General features: G+C 36.8%; 1 pseudogene; it reads right to left on the bottom strand.

Annotated features, from left to right (window-relative positions):
• Positions 1-581: 581 nt before the first annotated feature.
• On the bottom strand, positions 582-21,233 carry LOC121411675 (annotated as a pseudogene).
• Between the last annotated feature and the right edge of the window lie 1,454 nt (positions 21,234-22,687).

The following is a 22,687-nucleotide window of genomic DNA, read 5'->3' as shown; positions in this document are numbered from 1 at the left end:
TGAACTTTGCGCTTTGCCTGTGTGTTTTTTTTTTGGGGGGAGGGGAGATGAGTGTAGTCAATTTGCAGTAATTAAGGAAACAGAGCTTAGCTTTTCAGAAGGAAACAATTCACTGTATTACACATGAATATAAATGAAAGTCTTCATGAAGGTAAAACCAGGAACAAGGTTTGTTATGTTGCCATGGAGATAAACAAGAAGTAAACAAATTTAGAATGTAGAGGAATTCGTTCGTACAGACTGAAAACACAGCTGGCTGTGGTTAGAAAAGGAAGTGATGAGATCCTTTACATGTTTGTTTTTTTGGCTGTCTAATACTTGACAATATGAAAATAAAATGTGTAATGTGGGTATTATTTTAAAGGTAGCAAATAGGAATTTGATGTCATAAAGATACAGAGAATAGCACTATTACTTGGGGAAAGTTACAAGGAGAGTTTGCATTCTTCGTAAGTTTGGATTATTCTCTCGGGAGCCTGTTTCAGAAAGAGCCGAGTTTGAACACAAGACACATAATCAAATGTATCTCCTATATGTATGGTTCTGATTGGATGAAAATGAAGTTGTGTTTGATTTTTTTGAGGTGAATTTGATTCCAACTCTCCTACGACAGACCCCCTCATTTGATGCAGGGGTTCTATTGGTGAAATGCTCCACTTATTTTCATCATTTGAAAATAACTATTCATATATTGGAATGTAAAGATAGGGATTAAAAGGAAATTAAAGGAATGAAAGGTTAATTCGAAGATACATCATGGCACTTCACAGGTTTCCTTGATTGTTATATGAAACTATGATGGCATGATGCTGTCCGTACCATGAGTATAAAACAACTCAATCTTTATTTCAGATGATGGACCAAAAACATATACTTGTAAACAATTCTCTGTTTGTTGCAGGCAGCATTTCAAATCTTCCTGTATCCTTCAGGAAATGTCTAAATTTAACTGTAGGAACAAAGGATCAACTGCCCCGAAGACCAACTCTTCTAGAACTGTAATGTATAAGCTGTTCAAGGATAGTGTGTTCATAGAAAGATATCTCCATGAAAAAATGAATAAAAAGTTGTCCATGATTTTCAGTATGATCTGGATTTTATAGGAATGTTTTCAGCCAGAAATTAGCACTAAAAATCATTATGATTGAGGCCTTTGATACACATGACATGATGACATGTTTAATGGCCACAATCGGGGTTTATATTTGAAAAAAATACATCCTTGATCACTTAAGAAACTGTCCAAAACGTTTGGTTCAGGTTCTTAATGGCAGTGTTCCTCCTTGACTGACCCTTTCCTAAAAGAAGGTTTTTTTTTCAGTCAAAGGGGTGTTGTCATTGTTGAACTATCCACAACTTTCCATTTCTGCTTAATCTCCATGATGACATCTTGGCGATTAAGGTCAGGATGCCCGAGATGGCTGATCAGGTTGCCAAGGGTAGCATTCTTTGACATACCCCAGTCGTCAAGAAGTTTTCCACACGGGTCATAGCAATGCGGGTTTGGGGCCTCAAATTCCTTCAACATAGAAATGGTGCAACCTATTTGACCTGTTAATAAGACATAAGAATACAAGCAAAAACATCAATTAAAAAAATGTTTATATGGATGAGATACATTTGTGAGATGATTACAAACTATTCACAAATGTTTTGAATAATGAAATATTTCAAAATACAACCCCACATAAATTAAGGCATCAGATTCTGTTGTTCCGTTCATCAACCAATCATACCCCGGCTGTAGCTCAAGCTGCTACAGGCGCTTGGTGCATTCAAGGAATTAATCCTGCCAGGGACCCATTCACCTGACCTGGGTTGAGTGCAGCACAATGTGGATGAATTTCTTGCTAAAGGAAAACCACTCTCTCTTGCTACAGACAGGTTGGATTAGCAAAGTCGGGAAGAAAGTCAGATTAAGGCTTGTCACGAGACAAAATGGATCAAATCTGTCCTTGTTTAGCTCAGTTTTGTTATTCTGCATTGTTTCACTAAGGATTCATCTTCTTTCTTTACCTGCTAATCCTCTCCAGTCCCTGCCCCTGACTGTTGGTGGGTTCATCTTGCTAGAAACCAGCTGAATGAGGTCAGAAGGAAGGTCAGAGTAGGGTGTGTCCTCAGATAGGATCCTCCCAGATGAATCCAGTGATGGCTGCTTCTGAGATAAAAGAGGAATAAATTTTGACACCAATGTCATTTAGTGATTATGGAAAAGGACATAGATAACAAGAACAAGGAAAAAGACAAGGAAGAGGGAAAGGAAGCAAGAAGATGAAATAAGGAATAAGAATACAACAAAAAGTATGTTTATATACCATCTTCACAACAATGATAATATTACATGTATTTTTCAGGGGTGTTGATCCATGTTCAGGATTATGGAACGGGGGCAAAAGTGAGATATTTTTTTCAAAATACTGGTTCGCAACAAAGCATAATTCAGAACTTTCAGCACAAAACGTGCCAAAAGATTGACAGTCTTGTGTGAAAAATTTACATGCTTTTCCTAATTTTGTACCATTACCTCTTTCCCTTGGGGAGATGATCCACTCTCTAACATCTCTGAACTTGAGGACATCTTCATTTCCACACCATAGAGGGCGTTCTCCAGAAACCTTGGTCAAGTCAATGACATGGGGAATGGTGTGGCCACTCAGCTCCTGCTGAAACTGGATTTTAAAAATATTTCATTGTCGATTTATAACTGAGGGAGAGACCTCCATCAAACCCCCCCCCCCAAAAAAAAAAAGAGTAGCAATTATTTAATGGTATCATAAAAAATATCACAAAAGATGCTCCCCTGGGGACCCTCCTAACTTGACTTCTAGATAAACTCTATAGTTAATTTCTTTATTGCATTAATCAAACAGAAGTGTAGATGAAGTTCAAATATCATCTGGATCCTTAAACAAGTTTCAAGCACATCTTAAAGAAACATGGAGTGACTTAACCCTGAGCTAACCAAGTCATGAACATTAATTTTACTACCATTTCTACTAGTACCACTACAACTACTGCTTCTTCTTCATCTTTACTTCTAAGCATCACATAGAAATAAAGAGCGATGAATTTGATCATAATACGTTTAATTGACAAAACCAAACAACAAGAAATACCATGAGAAGATACTGTTAAAAGCCCAGCTTCTAATTAAATTTCAGTGTCTCCTTTGACACAGATAATTGGTTGTCACTTGTAAGTACATGTACAACTTGATGATTATTCTGGAAATATAATTCATGATGATTTTTTGTCAGAACACAAGTGTGAATAAAAATGTAGTACTTACCATGCACTTTTTATGCAAAGGACATGGTGGTCCTAGAATATACCTGTCATCGGATTTCATCACCTTTAGTATGGCACTGTCTATGTCAACCAGCACATTGCGTAAGACAAAGCCTACCTTACACCTACATTGAATGAGCAAAAAGATGGGGGAATAGTCAGCAAAACAGCAATATCTTCAAATGCACAATTTTGCAATCTGGGCCAAAAATGTGCTATTTGTCACACTAATCAACATTTCCCAAACTTGTATTCAAGAGTTTCTAAATTAAATGGCATTGTTAATAGATTATTCAGTAGCTCTCATCATGGCTGGATGCCTCCAATAGAAACCCAATTAATTGCTCTCTGACAAATGATAATATAGCACCTTTCCGGGAGGATACAGAGAGCTGTCTAAGACATATGACGTACAGTATTAAGATTAATAACAAGTGGAATGCCTCTGGCCGTCTCACCTGCATCACACGGTTCAATATAGCAGCAGTGCTGACTTTGAATACTACTCTAACTCGCACAAGATGTTCAGTGATACATGGTTACTCTTATGTCCACTTTTTATGAACTAGACCAATAAACTTACAGAGATATGATGGTTATTCACCAAAAAACCCCAACATGGCCAAAGTTCATTGACCTTACATGACCTTTGACCATGATCATGTGACGTGAAACTCAAACAGGATATTCAGTGATACTTGATTACTCTTATGTACAAGTTTCATGAATCAGATCCATAAACTTTCAAAGTTATGATGGTAATTCAACAGATACACCCAATTCGGCCAAAGTTCATTGACCTTTGACCTTGGTCATGTGACCTGAAATGTGCACAGGATGTTCAGTGATACTTGATTACTCTAATGTCCAAGTTTAATGAACTAGCCCAATAAACTTCCAAAGTTATGATGGTAATTCAACAGATACCCCCGATTCGGCCAAAGTTCATTGACCCTAATGACCTTTGACCTTAATCATGAGACCTGAAACTTGCACAAAATTTTCAGTGATGCTTGATTACTATTATGTCCAAGTTTCATGAATCAGATCCATAAATTTTCAAAGTTATGATGGGAATTCAACAGATATCTCCAATTCGGCCAAAGTTCATTGACCCTAAATGACCTTTGACCTTGGTCATGTGACGTGAAACTCATGCAGGATGTTCAGTGATACTTGATTAACCTTATGTCCAAGTTTCATGAACTAGGTTCATATATTTTCTAAGTTATGATGACATTTCAAAAACTTAACCACAGGTTAAGATTTCGATGTTGATTCCTCCAACATGGTCTAAGTTCATTGACCTAAATGACCTTTGACCTTGGTCATGTGACATGAAACTCTAATAGGATGTTCAGTAATACTTGATTAACCTTATGGCCAAGTTTCATGAACTAGGTCCATATACTTTCTAAGTTATGATGTCATTTCAAAAACTTAACCTCAGGTTAAGATTTGATGTTGACGCCGCCGCCGCCGCCGCCGCCGCCGTCGCCGCCGCCGCCGTCGGAAAAGCGGCGCCTATAGTCTCACTTTGCTTCGCAGGTGAGACAAAAAAGGAGAGTTCCAAAAATGTTTTTAGCAGGTCAAGTGAGATAATTATATATTGCATAAAATTCAAGGGAGTATGGTTAAAAGACACGTGGCAAGGGATTGAGAAAAGTTGCATCCAGCCTGTTCTGTATATGGGAATAACAAGACATCATGACAATTTCTCTGGGCCTTATCAATCATAGATATGTCTAGGATAGTAAAACTTGTATTTCATTCGGTACAGCGCCTGATCAAGAATCATGATAAGTCTTTGAGGGTCTAAGAAGGTACATGGAAATGTTGACATAAAGATTAATTGTACTTACAATGTGATAAATTTCACCATGCAACTTCTTGGATCATCCCTCAAGTACACCGTATAATTGCCACCCATGTTAAAGTCCCAGGACGATTCCCTTAAGAACTTGAAGGTCCCACCTTTCTTACAGGCTATTCTACCAAGCTCTATGGCAAGCTTTGATAGGAGACCATGAGGGCGGTACCCCTTGAAATCTGCCAAAAGGACTCTCTCTGATGACAGGTTCCTGCAGGAGGCTGAACGAGGCAGTAAGGTGCTCATGTGGTAAGGCACCAGGTACAGGGCTTGTTGGGAACTTCTCTGTGTTCTTGGACTGTCGCAGGAGAGACCATTTGGCAGCAGCATGGAGTAGTCGTAGATGAGGTTGAGTTGTTGAAGACATGCGGTAAGACAAGCTGCATCGGACTCCACACCAAGGAGATGGGTAAGGAGAGTTTGGCTTAATATCGACTTGGTCCTTAGATCATTCCAGTGCTGGCGCAAGGACTGGTCTTGATGGCTCATATCTGGAACTTTTAGGAGATGCTGGCAGATGTGGACAAGCTCTTCAGGGTTCAGAGCCACAAAGGAATGGTGTGGTTCTTCTTTCTCATTAGCTGCAAACAGAGAGAAATACTAAGTCAATAATACACATTCTATTTATCTACCTATTCACATCTTAAAAAAATTTCCTGTTTGCCATTTTAAAATGTAGAATTGGGGACCACAACCCTTTAATATGTCCATCCAAACAATCTCAGGAATCAGTGCTTGGATATCATCCAGCATATCACAATGAGAGTTATGTAATACATTCATATGAATGCCTACATAGAAAATACACTTGCCACTTCAGTACATTTATCTAATCAAGAAGCATAATTCATGTAATCTAAAAAAAAATTAACCTGGTATATCTTAAAGTGCAGACAGATGAGTTAGTATTCATCTAGAGAAAAAAAATGATTTTACCTGATAAGATAACAACCCCCTGATTGTGCAGGTACTCCAGGAGAGAAGTCAGTTCTTCACTGTCTGTAATCTTACATGCCCTCTTTATGCCTGATGTAAGCACGCACTTCTGCTTCTGATCTCTCAGTCCAACCACAATAGACCTGTAGGACAGGAACTTCTGAGGATAGGACTTTCTGGTCAAGAACCCCTGCTCAAATACGTTCCTTGATATGTGCTCCTTCAAATTCAAGCAAGCTTCAGGAGCACAGGTACTGAGGCAGGTAGAGTAGGAAGATTTCAAAGACAATGATGGCACTTGGTCCTGTTCTTCCACCCAGTCCTCCCTGTCTCGGTGCTGGCAATGGTTCCATGAAGGTGACTGAGATGATGGCAGTTGGTTGGATGTTCTGCTGATCATGAAACATGGACAGTTCTTGTGGTACTGAAGCTGTCCTCCAAATGCTTCACCAAACCTCTCATGTAGCTGTGCACCAATATTGTTGACCGAGTCACAGGTGCCAGGTAGGTACGGCCAGCTTGACACAAGATAGACTGGGGATTTTGAAGATGCATAAGTCCTAATCTTATTCAATTGTCTTTGGAGTTCTTGCATATGCTTTTCTGTGTCAGCAAGGAATGAATGCCCCTCAAATCCAACAATGTACATTGCATTGGATGACATTACCAACTGACTGCAATAATCAGCAAAAATAATATCTTTCACCACAACCACTTCTAACACTACACATTCTGCAGCAGTTGAAGACCCATTTACACCATTTGAACCAACATGGCAAGGTTTATTGATGGAGTTCAACATGTCCATGATTTGGTGAGACCTGCAGGACAGAGACTCAAAGGTGCTGCCCTTTTTCTGTATCTTCACGCAACATTTTCTGCTCATAAGACCATCTTGTCTCCTGCACCAAATCTTTGGACCAACCAACTGTTCCGCAATGTCTTCTGCGTTGCTACCCATAATGACCAGCCTCAGATCTGGTAGTCGTTTCATAATCCTGTCATCATTACTAAAGGTATCGCTGATGCTGCCTTGCCTGGATACTGTTTGCAAAGAAGGCATCTCAGAATTGGCAACACTTCTCACCCGAGCACCCTTGGGTCTCTGTATGATGATAGAGACTGGACTATCTCGACTCTGCTTCTTGAAGACCTCACTTGCTGATACTTCAGCTGTTGCCTGGAAATAGGTACCAGGTAATCAAAATTTTCCATTAAAAATTATGAGAAACAGATATTTATATTTTCAAGGCAAGGCCACTGTTGAGATGGGCACCATAAATATTAATATATACCTTAACTGCAATGAGTGACTAATAAACCAATCTGTACAGAATAGGCATCAGTCATGATTAATTTCATCCATTTTGGCATCGATGTACATCATTGCAATCATCTACATTACTGTTATTGTTGGTTGCTAGCTCTATTACTAGTTCCGTCAATTAAAGTAAAGACTCAGGAAAAGCAATGAAGATCGCTTTCATATTGTCCATAAATGAATATTGTGTTGTTATTGTTTTTTATTTGCAAATATTTGAAAGTGAAACTGTAATTAACGTAGTCTTTCCTAGCATGCATTACTATAGGTGTCTAATTACATACAGCAACTATATCTGTGACTATCAATGTGCTCTATTTCACTTGGTAATAATTGACTGACCTTTGATGGTACTTCAAAATCACTTGATTTTCCATCAGGAAACAAGTCGAAATGATAGGGGTTGTGTGAAATTTGACTTTGATTTAGAGTTAGTGTTTTGGAAAGGATTTGGTTCAATTGGGAGGATATTTGTTTAATAGGAAATAATAGAAGGTAATAAAAAGATATATATTCATAAAGTGAAATTACAAAATCATTGAAGAATGGAAACATGTAAGCATGTGACAAACTGACTTAACACACAATCATGTTTCATGCTGAAAACAAAGTATATTGTAAATCAGTTGAAATGAAAATAAAGGCAGAGACCAAATTACAGTATGAGAAGTTCCAAGGTTGATAGAATTGAAATAAATTCAGATAGATTACATACTTTAGAAAACTAGTAAGAATATAGGTTTACATTTATTGAGACTGAAGTTTAGTTTCAGCATGTATTAATACATACTTGTTGGTGGATGGGTGTGCCGTTGATTGATAGTACACGGTCTCCTATTTCTAGTCCACTCATCCTCACTGAAGGTCCTTTCAAAGAGGTGACCATGGCGTAGACCTCTCTTCCATCTCGGCTCTGAATAATCATTCAATATAGAAATGATGAATCATACAAATTTACATTGAGATTGAAGGGGCCATTCAAATATATGTGAGGGATATATTGTCAATGTTTTTTTAAAGCTATAGTGCAAATTATAAGAACTGTTATTATTATTATTATTATTATTATTATAGTGTAAATATCTGCTGACTATATTAAAAGCATATACACTACTTAAAACTTTATAACCTTTTAAGAAAAATAATGGGGTGTTCAATTATAGTCAAACCTATTTTAACAACCATCTGTATCATTATCAGAATGCCCATCTTTGAAATTGTTTTAAGTTTGGGAAATTATATGTTTTTAAATTTCATCAAATTATGTTCACTTTATACAGATTTGAAAAATATATTAGCACAATTAGTAAATAAAGATGATAGTGATCCAAGTGTATCTCTTGGTCAAATTGAGTTAAACATGTGAAATTATGATGATCTTTGAAGGTTTCCATGGTGGAGAGAATATTGAAAGGTTTTACGGTAAACACCATGTATGTAGTCCTGAAAAGGACTGTTTGTTATTCTTTCTTGAATATATGTTAGCTCCGAAAAGAACTGTTATCGACGTTTCGACCAGCCTGTTCCTGATGACGACCAGAACACGCTGGTCGAAACGTCAATAACAGAGCTAACATATATTCAAGAAAGAATAACAAACAGTCCTTTTCAGGACTACATATATAGAAATTATGTTTAATGCATAAAGCCATCTTGTGTGTAATATAATTATATCCAGAAATTCCTCCAAGGAGTACCAGAGATGAACGAAAAAATGAAGAAAATACTCATCGGACAAAGAAAAAAAATCTTTAATTGATTTACTTGAAAGTTGAAATGATCTTGTCTAGTCTTGTCATTGACTTGGGATGCTCTTCACTTCCCCAAATGTTTCAATTAAGTTTGAGAGAATTATCATGTGGAAATTTGCACTGCCAACAATACTTGAGTATTGCTATCTTGTAGTTGATACACTAAATTCTTCTAATAATAATTTCAAATAGTTTTTCTTTGAAGAGCTTCATCAATAACTTTCCATAATTTTCACTGTAGGAATCGAATTCAAAGAAACATAAAATCCACTTTCAGTTTACAATCAATTCACAATCAGTACAAAACAAAAAGACTAAAACCACATCTCCTGGCTAGATCACGATATGAAAGCAATTCAAGATGACGAATCTGTAACTCTGTTTAGATACAGCTCAGCAATATTTTCTATTTATGGTTTCCACAGCACATTTGACAGAAATGGCCCAATTAACTGAACAAACACCATACAGACATATCATCATGAACTCATTATTTTTGCCTCAAACTTTGTTAAAGAGGTAATCCAGGCTAAAGTAAATATGATTTGAACAGATTAAGAAAAATCAGACAAACAAAATACTAAAGATTTGATCAAAATCGGACAAGGAATAACAAAGTTCTGATATTTTAAAGTTTTCCAGGGAAACGGTTCTAGGCATATCTTCATGAATATTCAATGAGCAAATTGATGATGTCATATTCCCATTTGCGCTTTTGTATTTTTATCAATATATGAAAATAGGTTTATTCATTTTTTCCTCCAAGAACTAAACAAATTGGAATATAGATATTCGTTGCTGCAACATAGTTCATTAAAAGGGAGGCATATTATTCACAAAGTCATGAAATAATGAAACAATTATGATTTCATGTAGTAAAATAAGACAAAGGAAAGTGGGGATGTGACATCATCAGCCAACCTAATGAATATTCATGATGACGGGCATGAAACTGTTTTCACAAAATATTGCTTATTTTTAACATTCAATAACTTTTTTATTTGTTATCCGATTTTAATGAAATTTTCATTTTTCATTTTGCTCTGTGAATTTTACTCTATTTTTCAGATATAAATGTTTTCAGCCAGGAGCATCCCTTTTTAATAAGAGTTGGGTACATAATTTGGTACCCAACGGGTAGGTAGTCCAGTCAATCTAGCCAGAATAGGGGGGTGACCCACCACTAATTGCAACACTTGATTTTCCACTGCAATGCTTTCCAGGAAGGTCCCCTTAACAACATACTAAAAGTCCCAAAAAATCCAAGCAGTGGAAATTTATGAAATTTGCATATTATGCAAATAAGCCATAAAAAAATTGAAAAATAATGAAAATAGTCAAAATTACAAATTAAGTGCCCAAAACAATTTAATTTGAGCGAAAAGTAATGATAAATAACTGTATTCAATGTTTTTATTCAAAAGCGCCAGCGAATCTACCTAATTTGCATATTATGCAAATAAGCATCCTTATATGGAAAAAATGTGAAGATATTGTGATTGTTCTCATATAGACTGCTTGAAAACATTTCATTTATGTAAACATTTTTGCTACTATCACTAGGCATGAGAATTCATCACAATGCCTGAAAATTAATTTGCATATTATGCAAATTAGCCAATAAAAATTGAAAATAAGGAAAATAACACAAATATAAATTAAATGTCAAAAGCAAGCAATTTTAACAAAATTCACAAAAGTATAAATAAGTACAATGTTTTTATTTCAAAAAGCTAGCCAATCTGCCTCATTTGCATATTATGCAAATAAGTATCCATATATGGAAAATGTCAAGAAATTTTGATTTTCTCACATTGACTGTTGTTCAAATCAATATGCTGCTATCACTACCCATGCATATTTATCATAATATAATTTGTATTTAAGGTAAAATACTGGAAATGAGTTTTTCACGTCCTAAATCCATGTTGTTAGTCTCACAAGATGATGGGATTGGCAAGAATAAAGCAAAGTATCTGAAATTGGTGAGTAGTTTGTTAGAGCTGACGTCCGTTTCTTATATGGATGGGAACGACAGAAGGAAGGCCAAGAAAAGCAAACTTATGGCAGGTGAGATCTGATGAGTAGTCTCATTAAGAAGTGTAGCAGAGATTCCATCTGGCCGAGTAGATTCATGCAGGTTGTTTTCTTTAACAATTTCTTCAGTAGTTTGGGCTACACCCGCTTGACTAAAAAAATATGTTTCCTGGCCATGTCTGGGTCAGAACAGGGTTCCAGGACTTGCAGAGCAGCGTCATCATCATCATGATCAGTGGTAAATACTAATACTAAAAACCAGTTGTCTTCCAATGTAGTCATAGCATGATAACATGATATTGAGGGCTTTCAACATGTTACAGCCTAGATCATTGCCAATCCGGTCAACAAATGGTGATCATTCTATGGTCCTAGTGTAGCAATTCTGAGCTTCACCTTACTGATGCTTTAGGCATGTTAGGAGCTCAACATGCGCAAGCCTTCCTATAAAACTCTTCTTCTGACACAACTTATGTCCAGCGTCTAATTGAGGCATCTTGTGTCGGAAGAAGACATGGGTAATGGTTCCCAATGGTTTGGTTCTTGCCAAAGTCCTCTTGATTAACATTCAATCTCTTATGCTCGACTTGTCGGATTTCAGTACAGAGAGTTGTATGACTGTCCAAAGTACATGTGCATGACACTATGAATGTCAGCATTCCTCCAGACTAACATCCTCAGTCGTACCATAATTTCTGACAGGTTTATTCCTCTGTATACTCACAGTATACCAATGAGTAACACAAAGTGGCAAACAAATCCTGGAATGGGTACACACTCTTTAATCAGTGTTGGATGGTATTTGATGGGGATGTTAAGGGTGTACCCTTATGTTGTGTCCTCAATAATCTGGTTTAGTCCTTCATCCGTTAACGTCTGCTTGGTTGTTCATTGTCTCACTGAAGAATTCCCATTTGCCATAAATATCAGGAAATTGATATCATTTGCATACGATTTGCTTAGAAACTATAGCTACAATATTTGGAGATAGTTGCCATTCTTAGGACATTCATCAAAGAGGAAAGAACAGAATATGGGTGCTTCATCCTGAAGCAGCAACTGGATTCAACAAGAACGTCTAATAATGATTCCTGTATCTGGGAATGATGTCTATATACACTTTAAGCCTTTACCATGACTTTATGAATGGCTTTCATGTTGCTCGTATGGGCAAATGCTCATTGGTACTTTTATAAACCATGCCCAGAGATCTCGTGATTCAAGCAAGTACTCATATTCACCACCAAGACAAGTGGTGTGCTACAAGGACCAAATTTTCGAAGCTAACGAGATTTTATTTGTACTGGGTGTGACATCTTGTGCTGATCACTTGACAATCAAGGAGCATGCTAGCGTGGACTATATAGTCTAGATGATCGGTGCAAAAAATAGCAAGAATTGTTCAGATTATGGTAAAAGCATGAAATTTGGCTGACAGGTAGAAAAAATAGTACTGAACATTTTTAGCAGGAGGTGCCAACCTGACCTCTTCTCATATAGCAACAGTTGCTAGGTAACATTTACCTTGACAACCACCATTTTGGGGGTGTTATCTACATTTCAAAAACTATATTTTGACTTCGAAGCTCCCATTTTACAATCACATATCAAGAAACATTCCAACCATGTATAGCAACAGTTGCTAAGCAACACATTTCCATAGCAACTATAGATATTACTTAATACAACATCTGGACATAATGTTTGAATGAAAGTGGTTGACTCCGGAGTGAAAAAATATACTAGATCCCTAAAAAGTTCAGACAGTCCAAATAATTATAATGCCTGCATAGTAAGCCTAATCTTATCTAGGTAACAAACCTAATTTCGATATACATAATTTTAGTATTTTTGCATACTTTATATTCACACATTACAAGGCTAACACACAGACAAAAATCATCACTGGGTCATTGAATGTGCATATAGGATCTCTCTTGTTATGAAACTGAATCAGGGTATTGTAGTGGATGTAGCATGGAACATTCCGAAAAACACCGAACCTTGAGGGAAAAGGGTAGCTGAAATTTTTATTGACATTAACTTATTCACTCCCAATTAAATGACAAACTTTCTTGGGAAGTAATGGCGAGTAAGGCATACGCAGTTGTCAGTGAAATTTTGATATATTGTCTGACTTGTATATACATGTATATGTACAGTAGATCTGAAACAGCCTCAAGAATCATTTCCTGTATATGCACTGTAGAGCATGTATAGTAGACCCGAACAGCCTCAAGAATCATTTCTTGTATGTGCACTGCAGAGCATGTGCAGTAGATCTGAAACAGCTCAAGTATCATTGTCTGTATGTATGTTGGGCCATTTTTATTGATTATAATGCTGGGCAGTTTAATCGTTTATTTTGTAATAGTTTTTATGTAGATATTGAAGAAAAAATATCTTTACTGTGCAGTTTCCAATAGCTTGGGACTTTGTGCACCATTCTAGCGAATGAATAGAATGTACATTTTATGTGTCGCACATGCCTTCACAGAGTTGGGCATATTATCTAGTCCAAAATTTAGGTTAAGACTGTCTGGATTGACTATTAGTCGGGAAAAGCAAAACCACTGTAAAGCATGCATTATGCTCGACAAAGAATATTAGAGGCAACAGAGGAATACATCAAGAAAGTTACAGCCATCATCATCTTCGGTGTAACAATGAATTGTTCGTCAATCAGAGAGACATTTCTCCTCCTAACGACATTATATAAGGTGATAGTGCAATCAGCAAATTCATTTCCATCTGAGTTCTGAGTTGGACATGCAAACATGTATTGGAGGTATTATGAAGGAAGAAGCATATTAGAACTTATAATGCTAATGTTCTGTGCCGGGGTTTTGTGTAGAGTATGGAACACGTATTGGCTGAAAATCAAGTTGCGCAAGATTTTTTTGATTTGCGTTTGATCGCAACTCTTTCTGCAACGGGCCCCAAATATTACAAGTGCGTTATATGGTACATCCTGCAAGATCTTTCAAGTAATGATCCATGAAGCTGCAGGATCCCAGTCAAAACACCTGCAATCGGAACTGACTGGTCAAAATCAACTTCTGCGAGAGCTTTCAAGTCATGATAGACCCCGGAGCAGCAGGATCCAGGCCAAAAAGCCTAGAAACAGAACTGATGGTCGGTCCAAATCAACTCTTGGGAGATCTTTCACTTGATGATAAATCCTGAAGCTGAAGGATTGCACCAGGTCAAAACACCTACAACAGAACGGACATGTCCAAATCAACTTCTGCAGGGTCGAGTCATGATAGATCAATCATATAGCTACAGGATCCGGCCAACATGACTAGAAACGGAACTGATCGGTCAAAATCAACTCTAGCATGCAGGATCTTTCACGTCATGATAGATCACAGAGCTGCAGGATTGATCCAAGTCAAAACACCTGGAGACAGAATTGACAAGTCAAAATCAACTCCTGCACATGGCATTAGGTCCGAAACGGTATGAAAAGCTAATATGATCTTCATTGCAGGCTTCGAAAGGGAGGGGATAAACCAAGGCAGAGTTTGTTGTCTTTAACGAGAACGACTACCGTTAGCTAGAGATAAAGTAGTATCCAACCGCTCATTTAAAACTTATTTTTCTGGCGGGATTTTGGTGTTTGAAATAATTTCTAACTTAGTTGACTCAATCAATTCTTGCGGTCATTTTTTCATCTCTCCAAGATCAGAGATATTCAACTTGTAAGCACCCATGACATCCTGGTGAGCTCTTGTAACTGTTCTTCTCTTGTTAAATGTTGGTTTTGTGGAATTCTGTCCAAGGGCATTTGTAGGTCTTATAGAGGGTCTTAAAGGGTGTTCATGGCCTTAGGGCAAATACATAGCCACAAATTTCCAGAATGTCAACAGTTTCTAGACTTGTAATTCTAGATGATAGAAACTCGATCAATTCTATCTCCATTGCCAATCATTTAGATAAGTAAACATGAGGTCTATTATCATTCAATGATAAATGGGTAACTAAATTATATAGTAATAACACACATTAACAAAGTATACCCTTTGCTATGAAAGACACCAAATGATTTAAATCAATAGCCGATCATTAAAATGTGTTTATGTTAATCCATAATAATTATGGTTTCCAAATGGAGAAAAATTTGTGTTAGGGTGATTTTTTTAACATGCAGCAATCATTACTATACCAAGAATATAGAACCCATAGGCATCTTCTATGGAAATATGAACCATATCATGAGGTAGTTTGATTTGTGCAAGATTTTACGTCAATCAATATCATCTATCAATAATCTTACCGTAAGATCTTTAACCATTGGTTGCTACAGAAAACATGTTACATCATCTGGTATTTCGCATGGGCGTGTATACATGGTATAATTGTTCCTGGATTGTTGTAATTAATGTCTTATTGCTTTAATAGAAAAGAAGATATGGTTCATATGAATTATGATCATGAAAAAATACCCTGTACGAATTGGTTACTGTGGAAAAAAATGTTACCTAGCAACCGTTGCTATGGTGCTTATTAGGTATACCTAAGGAAAAATACATCACATGAGGAATCTATGGGCCAGATTTAATTTCTGAACTATTCTGAGTAAATCATATTGATCATATTCATCTGAACAATGATAAACAATTTGTTGCTATGGAAAATGGTCCCTTAGCAGCCGTTGCTGTGAATAAATGGATCAAAACTGTTGTGATACAAAGGAACATGCTTTTTGTTAAAATTCATGCAACACATCGCTCATGAAAATGTTACTTAAGCCCAATATAGCTCCGTTACTAAGGTAAATATGTTACCTAGCAACCGTTGCTATGTTTGGCAAATTCAGGTTGGCACCCCCTGCTAAAAGTGATTAGAATAACTTACTCTACCTCTGTGCCAATTTTCATGCTTTTACCATTTTCTGAACATTTTTTTCACCAATCACCTAGACTAATACTAGCAAGAAAAGCAAAGACTCTACCAAGTCAAGGAGAGAGCAAGACTTGGATAGAAATATGAAGCATTCAAACAGTGGGACCCATGTAGAACTGACTCATTGCACAATATGAGTGGGGTATCTGCTCCGGTAGTAACTGCTCATGAAAAAAAGTCAATATCAACCAAGCAAGGTCATCAAGGTTACACATAATCTACGTGGAATTTTAGAGGAAAATATGACAAGTTTACTTGATTATTTATAACATGACGGATGCTTATTTGCATAACATGTACATTCCACTTCAGATATAGATCCACAGAGGGGAGACCTTTGAAGGACCTTTCAAAGACCAAAAATTGGCAAGGTCTTAATTTATACAGCAGTCTCCAAGATCACTGAAATTTGTCATTTCTGTTGTGGAATGGCTCAGAAAGACCCCTCAAAGAACTCTGAAAGACACCTGTCCTATAGAGATCTTTCAATGGTCTTTCAGAGATGTTTATGCATCAAGTGATCTCTCAAAATTCTTTCCATAGACTTTGCCTGGTCTTTCATTTATCTTTCGATGATATTTCAATGATCTCTCATGAGTCTTACAGTAATCTCCGTAAAAATCTTGAGAGACTGCCGAAAGATCATAGAAAGACTAATAAGAACTTTGAAAGTTCATTGAAAGACCACTGAAAAATCATCAAAAAATAATTTTACTGTAAGACCACTGAAAGACTGTTTTGAACCGTTTCAAAAAGTTTTGGGACTCACGAGGAACATAAACACAATTGAAAGATTTATCAGGAATCGTGAAAGACATCAGAGATCTTTGGAAGTTCGTTGAAAGACCCTTGAAATATCAAGCAAGTTTTATCGTCTTACAGCAGTCTTTCAGAGGTCTTGTTCTCTGTTGAATGGGGGTTTAACTGTTTGTGTGAGAAAAATAAAAATTTCTGGGTTTTTTCATACAAGGATGCTCATAATTATATATGCAAATGATGTAGATTTATTTACATTTTTTTTTATTTGAAGAATTATTAAATTTGTAAAGATTACCATGAGCTTCCGTTCAGTTTATGTTTTCCGCACTTGATTTCCAATTTTTTGATTATTTTCCTCATTTGCAAATTATTATGGCTAATTTGCATTAAATGCAAATTTGTGATTTTCCTATGATTTCTATTTAATGACTTTTAATATGGTATTACTTTCCTGTAAGGCATTTCCATATTCCAATTTCAATAGATAATCTACTTGCAATTTTTGAGGAACGTATCACCAGTGTGTTTTCTTGAATATTTATCACATGTTAGATACTTATTTGCATAATATGCAAATGACACTACAGACACTAAGCTTAATATTAATGTATTCAACGTCCTTAGTGATACACTGTAAAAAATATTGGGCAAAATTTTAACCAGCACGAGGGTAATTATGTATCCAACCAATTTTGGGCAGTATTTTACCCAATGCTGGAAGCATATTGTCCAGTAAGGTTAAAAAATAAGCAGAAATTACTTTAGAATGAGCAAATTTTCATCACACTGGATAAATAATAATGCCCAAAAGAAATGCCCAATGTTGGTTGGATACATAATTACCATCATGGAGCATTTTTACCCAATATTTTTAAGAGTGTAGAAGCATAGTAATTTCAACATTATTGAAATTTTCAAGCAGTCAATGAGAGAAAAATCACAATATCTTGACATTTTTTTTCCATATATGGATGCTTATTTGCATATTATGCAAATGAGGTAGATTTGTTTGCATTTTTGATTAAAAACATTGATTAAAATTATTTATCATAAATTTCCTCTCAAATAAAATTGTTTTGGACACTTAATTTGTAATTTTTGGACTATTTTCCTTATTTTTCTAACTTTTTATGGCTAATTTGCATAATATGCAAATTTCATAAATTTCCACACCTAGGATTTTGGGGACTTTTAATATGTTGTTCAGGGACCTTCCTGGAAAGCATTGCAGTGGAATATCAAGTGTTGCAATTAGTGGTGGGTCAAACCCTATATTGACTGGACTATAGGTATGGCTGCACTCTGTGTAACACACAAGTATCTGCATTACATCCATTGATGTTGTACATGTACACATGCATTGCTGGGCTTTGTCATGTGATCTGTAAGCAAGCCTTAGAGGTCAAATAAGGTTCTAAAATGTCATGCAGAAGTCAACACAAGTGAAGGCAACTGCACAATCATATTTTTTCAGACTTGGCTCTATTCCCAGTGCCCTGTAAGGGGGGGGGCGTTACTTTGTTCTTTTTCTCAATAAGATAAAAATGCCTTGGAACGGAAATTTGAGTGTAAAAATGGGGGTCCCGTCTGCAGCACCACCACGCATTATATACTGAGTGCCCCCCACCCCTGGGCCCTGTAATATGAAAGCAAAAATATATTGTACAAAGCACAACCCTGACAAGACTAGAAATACTTGAAAGAGCAATTTGAAAACCAATTTTAAAATCAATTGTACATCCACGCATCATAGGCTCATTGTAAAATTTTCATGTAAGAGTGCTCTGGACTGTGCACATACAGTGCTGACTTTAACGTCTCTCTGAATTTCGGGGGGGGGGGGGGATGGGACAAGATCGATCATGGTTTGAGGATTGAGGACTACCCAATTTCCAAGAGTATAAATGAAAGCGGTGGGGCAGGACACATAACTTGCTTGGGAAGGACAATCTCATGAAAGAAAACACGGACTTCAAGATGTCTTGACGATTGTTGGGGTTCTCTTCTATGTTGAGAGTGTGGCCTAAACGGTGGAATGCTGAAATAAACTGTTTCTTTAACTTATACTCAAAGAAAATATTTTTCTCAGCAGAAATTTAACTACCAAGGTAAAAAGAAAACAGACCTTTTTCACCCAGTAAACAGACCTTTTGCACCCAGTAAACTCACCTAAGACCTCATATGCAGTATCCTGGTTTCTACATTGGATAACCCATTAAGTTATGGTTTTCCTGCTATGCAATTTTAACCAAATGCACATATGTGTACACAGTGCTTTAGAAACATTTGCATCAAGTGCTATATAATATGCTGCATATTATTATTATCATTATATGTTGCACAGTTAGGCAAAGGTTTTATCGTCCATGTGTGTATATAAACCCAGGACGAAAATCCAATTGAATATCCTATTTGAATACTAATTGGTATTCAATTGGGAGGAAATGGACAGTGAAACAATGGAAGAAATGGGTGACAATTGTAAAAATTGGTTTGTATATAGGGACTACACAGTGGTCCATTTTGTTTCAATTTGACCAATTGGTCAAAATGAACACCTGAATTGGGCCAAATGCACACTAAGTATATGCATATAGCTGCATGAAGATAACAACATTTATGTCATCTTGATGTCATTTCTCAGTAACTTTTCATCATGAAAAATGAAATAATTTGCCAATGCATCAATGTCAAACACAAAACCATTAAAACTTTGAAGTTTTGGGCTTCGGTACAATTTATCATGTTTTTAATCATGTCTATCAAGATTTCAAAACCACTTGGTATCCCCTATGAATCAATTCATTTATTACATTCCCTGGAATAATACCAATATGTATGTTTGTTCTGGAAATAAAAAAAATGCCCTATTTTTACTAGAGCTCACAAAAGGGCAAGTTTTAATTATTTTTTTTAAAGTTTTTAATGGGTTTGAAATTTCAAACCTCTCTTTGCCAAAAACAAGGCCAAATTATCTTTAAAATAATCTTTAATTACTAAAATAATTAATCATTAATAATTAAAATAATCTTTAATTACTAATGTAAAAAACTAGGACTTTCATGACTAAAAAATGATGAAAAAAAAACAAACTTATTTTCAATTTGGAAGGCAGTATCCTCTGAAGAAACCCATTTCTGAATTTCAAAAATGTACTAAGTGAACTGGGTGTGGACTATGGAAAATACCCCCTTTTCCTCAAATGTTACACATTTCCAAAAAACTTTATACGTCATCCCATCGGAAGTTCAATGAAAACTATTTGCATGGTTAACTTTCAACTTCCTTGAATAAATACATTGCACCACATGTTGTTTGATTTAGCTCAATTTGAGAACAGTGCAATTACCTTGAAATTCTTTATTGTGAAACCAAGCTTCCCTTCCTTGTTCCACTGCACCACAAACTTCTTGGTGTCCGACCACACAACCATGTCTGGGTGGTCAAAGGCATCCTGCAATGGATTCTTCTTCTTCCTCCTCATCTCCTCCGAAGAGAAGCCATAGGAATCTGGTCTCAGTTGCTGCGGGGGTAGGGATGGGGGTGATGGTGATGGGCTGCAGTCCAGGAGCGGCCGGGAGCACATCATGGTGCTGGCAGTGATCGGCTCCGAGGGCGTTTGGAGGGAACTCATGTCATTGTTCAAGCTTGCCGATAAAGAGCTGTAAGCGGAGTTTCCACCGCTGAGTAAGGAGGAGAAACTCCCACCTTGCTGAGTCCTGTCATTTCTATAAGTCTGCAAACTACCCTCTGAACTGCAGCCATCGCTTGACATGGTTCCTACAGGCCTGGAACTCATTTCCTTCCTGGCTCCTCTGTCCATTTCACAGTCCACAAGAACGTGACTAGGATGTTCCTCTTGGTCAAAGGCAAACCTTCCTCCAGACCATCCTCCATAACCCTCCTTCCTTGATGTATTAACACAACACTCTGAAAACTCCTCTTGCCTGTATCTCCCATTTTCTTGACCAGTCGGCTTCACATTGTTATTCAGTTCCATCCTGTCAACTCTCAAGTTGGCTCGCTGACCCATACTGTTATCCATTTGTCCTGGAGTGTACTTGCCTGTCAGCGCACTAACCATTTGCTGAGCGTTGACAAGTTTGCCAAGATCTGCAGGTGGTATACCTCCCATCTTAAATGCGCTCTGAATATAGAGGCCGCTATAAAAAGGATGTCCGGTAACTCTGGTTATCTGATACACTGATGCTGGTACATGCTTGCTTGTGTCTTTTTTATTATTTTCTCAGAGAATAATCACTGTTCTATCAAAGCATTCCAATGTCAACATCACAACATCTAAGCCGTTTTGGAACTTGAGAAGCAGTTAAGTCTCCTTGTCTTCAATATATATGCGGAGGGGGAAAACCTGTCAAAGAAGAAAAAAGACACAAAATTATTTCATTATACAGTAAACAACTTAAACCTCCTAGACAGTCTAGACTGCAACAAGAAAACCATCACCAATGCCACCATTATCATCATCCTCCTCCTAATCATGAACCTATTATCATCACCATCATAATTATCACTATCATCCACCGTCATCATCACCATCATCGATATCACGATTACGAGAACCAAGGAGTTCCTTGCTAGGACTGAAATTCTTACAGTATACAGGACTAAAACTTTCAAACTGTGACCTGCACACTCACTTTCTGGCAACAATCAAGTTTCAATGCGCCCTGGCCATTAAGGTATATCTGTGACATAATGTGCAAACTATATTGTCACTCCGCTCAATCAATAATTTCCTGATAGATCGAAGTGGAAGACAAGCCAAAGTCCATTTCCGGACGGTACTTCCTTTTAATTGCAAGTGGTTTGAGGGATCACATGGCTTTCAAACAGATTATGACTACGTGTATGTACATGCAGTTCAACCGCGTAGCCAGGATTTCATTTTTGAGGGGGCGGTAAATGCACGCAAAGCGTGCCAACACTTACAGAGCGCGCAAAGCGCGGTCCCTAGGGGGTGGGTGCAGGGAGGGGGAGTTACGCCCTCCCGCGCGAAGCGCGAAGCTTTTAGTGTTTCATAAATTAAAATGAAAAGGAGCCGTTTCTCTTGTCTCTACTACCTCCAAGTCGGTTGACTATATTGCGATTTTGAACCTTGTTTTCAAAAGTGATTGTGAACGCACAAAAGAGGTATACAATGGAGGAAATTAGAATGATAATAACTCCGCGCGAAGCGCGAAAGCTATAGCGTTTTATCAATTTTTCTTGCCATAAAAAGGGTCCCGAGAAAAGGGTATTCTCAAAGATATATTGAATACTCTCTTCGGAAAGATCAGATTTGATTACAAACAAAATAGCAACAGTGCATATTTTTAACTCGAAAAACAGAGGAGAAGATTGGTAGAGGAAGATATTCCTCCCCGCGCAGAGCAATGAAACTCTGAAATTTCAAAGGGCGGACGTTTCATCAAATGTAGATATCTCTAATACATCGGCTCTAATTCAATTGATTTTCTAAGATTATTGAACTTCATTACAAGGAAAATAGTGCGCAAAAAGTTGAAACCTGTGATTTATTGAAATCATCTATCTATATATAAAAAAAAGATGCCTATTTTTTTTTACTTATCCTGAAGCGCTTCAATTTGAAAATAAAGAAACTTAAGTGTCATTCAAAATTTCAAACTGAGGTCGCAAAACAGGACAGGAGATGAATGTATACAGGGAAATGACATAAAGTTTAATACAATTTTGTACTTTTTTATTTGATACGACAAGAATTTCATACCTTCCTCTTTTTAAATTAGGAACCTGTTTGCCCCAAAATTATGGTTGTTTAGTAATGAGTTGAAAAGC

Source organism: Lytechinus variegatus, chromosome 3, assembly GCF_018143015.1.
Source record: "Lytechinus variegatus isolate NC3 chromosome 3, Lvar_3.0, whole genome shotgun sequence".
Lineage (NCBI taxonomy): Eukaryota > Metazoa > Echinodermata > Echinoidea > Temnopleuroida > Toxopneustidae > Lytechinus > Lytechinus variegatus.
This window is presented reverse-complemented; position numbering and strand designations above follow the sequence as displayed.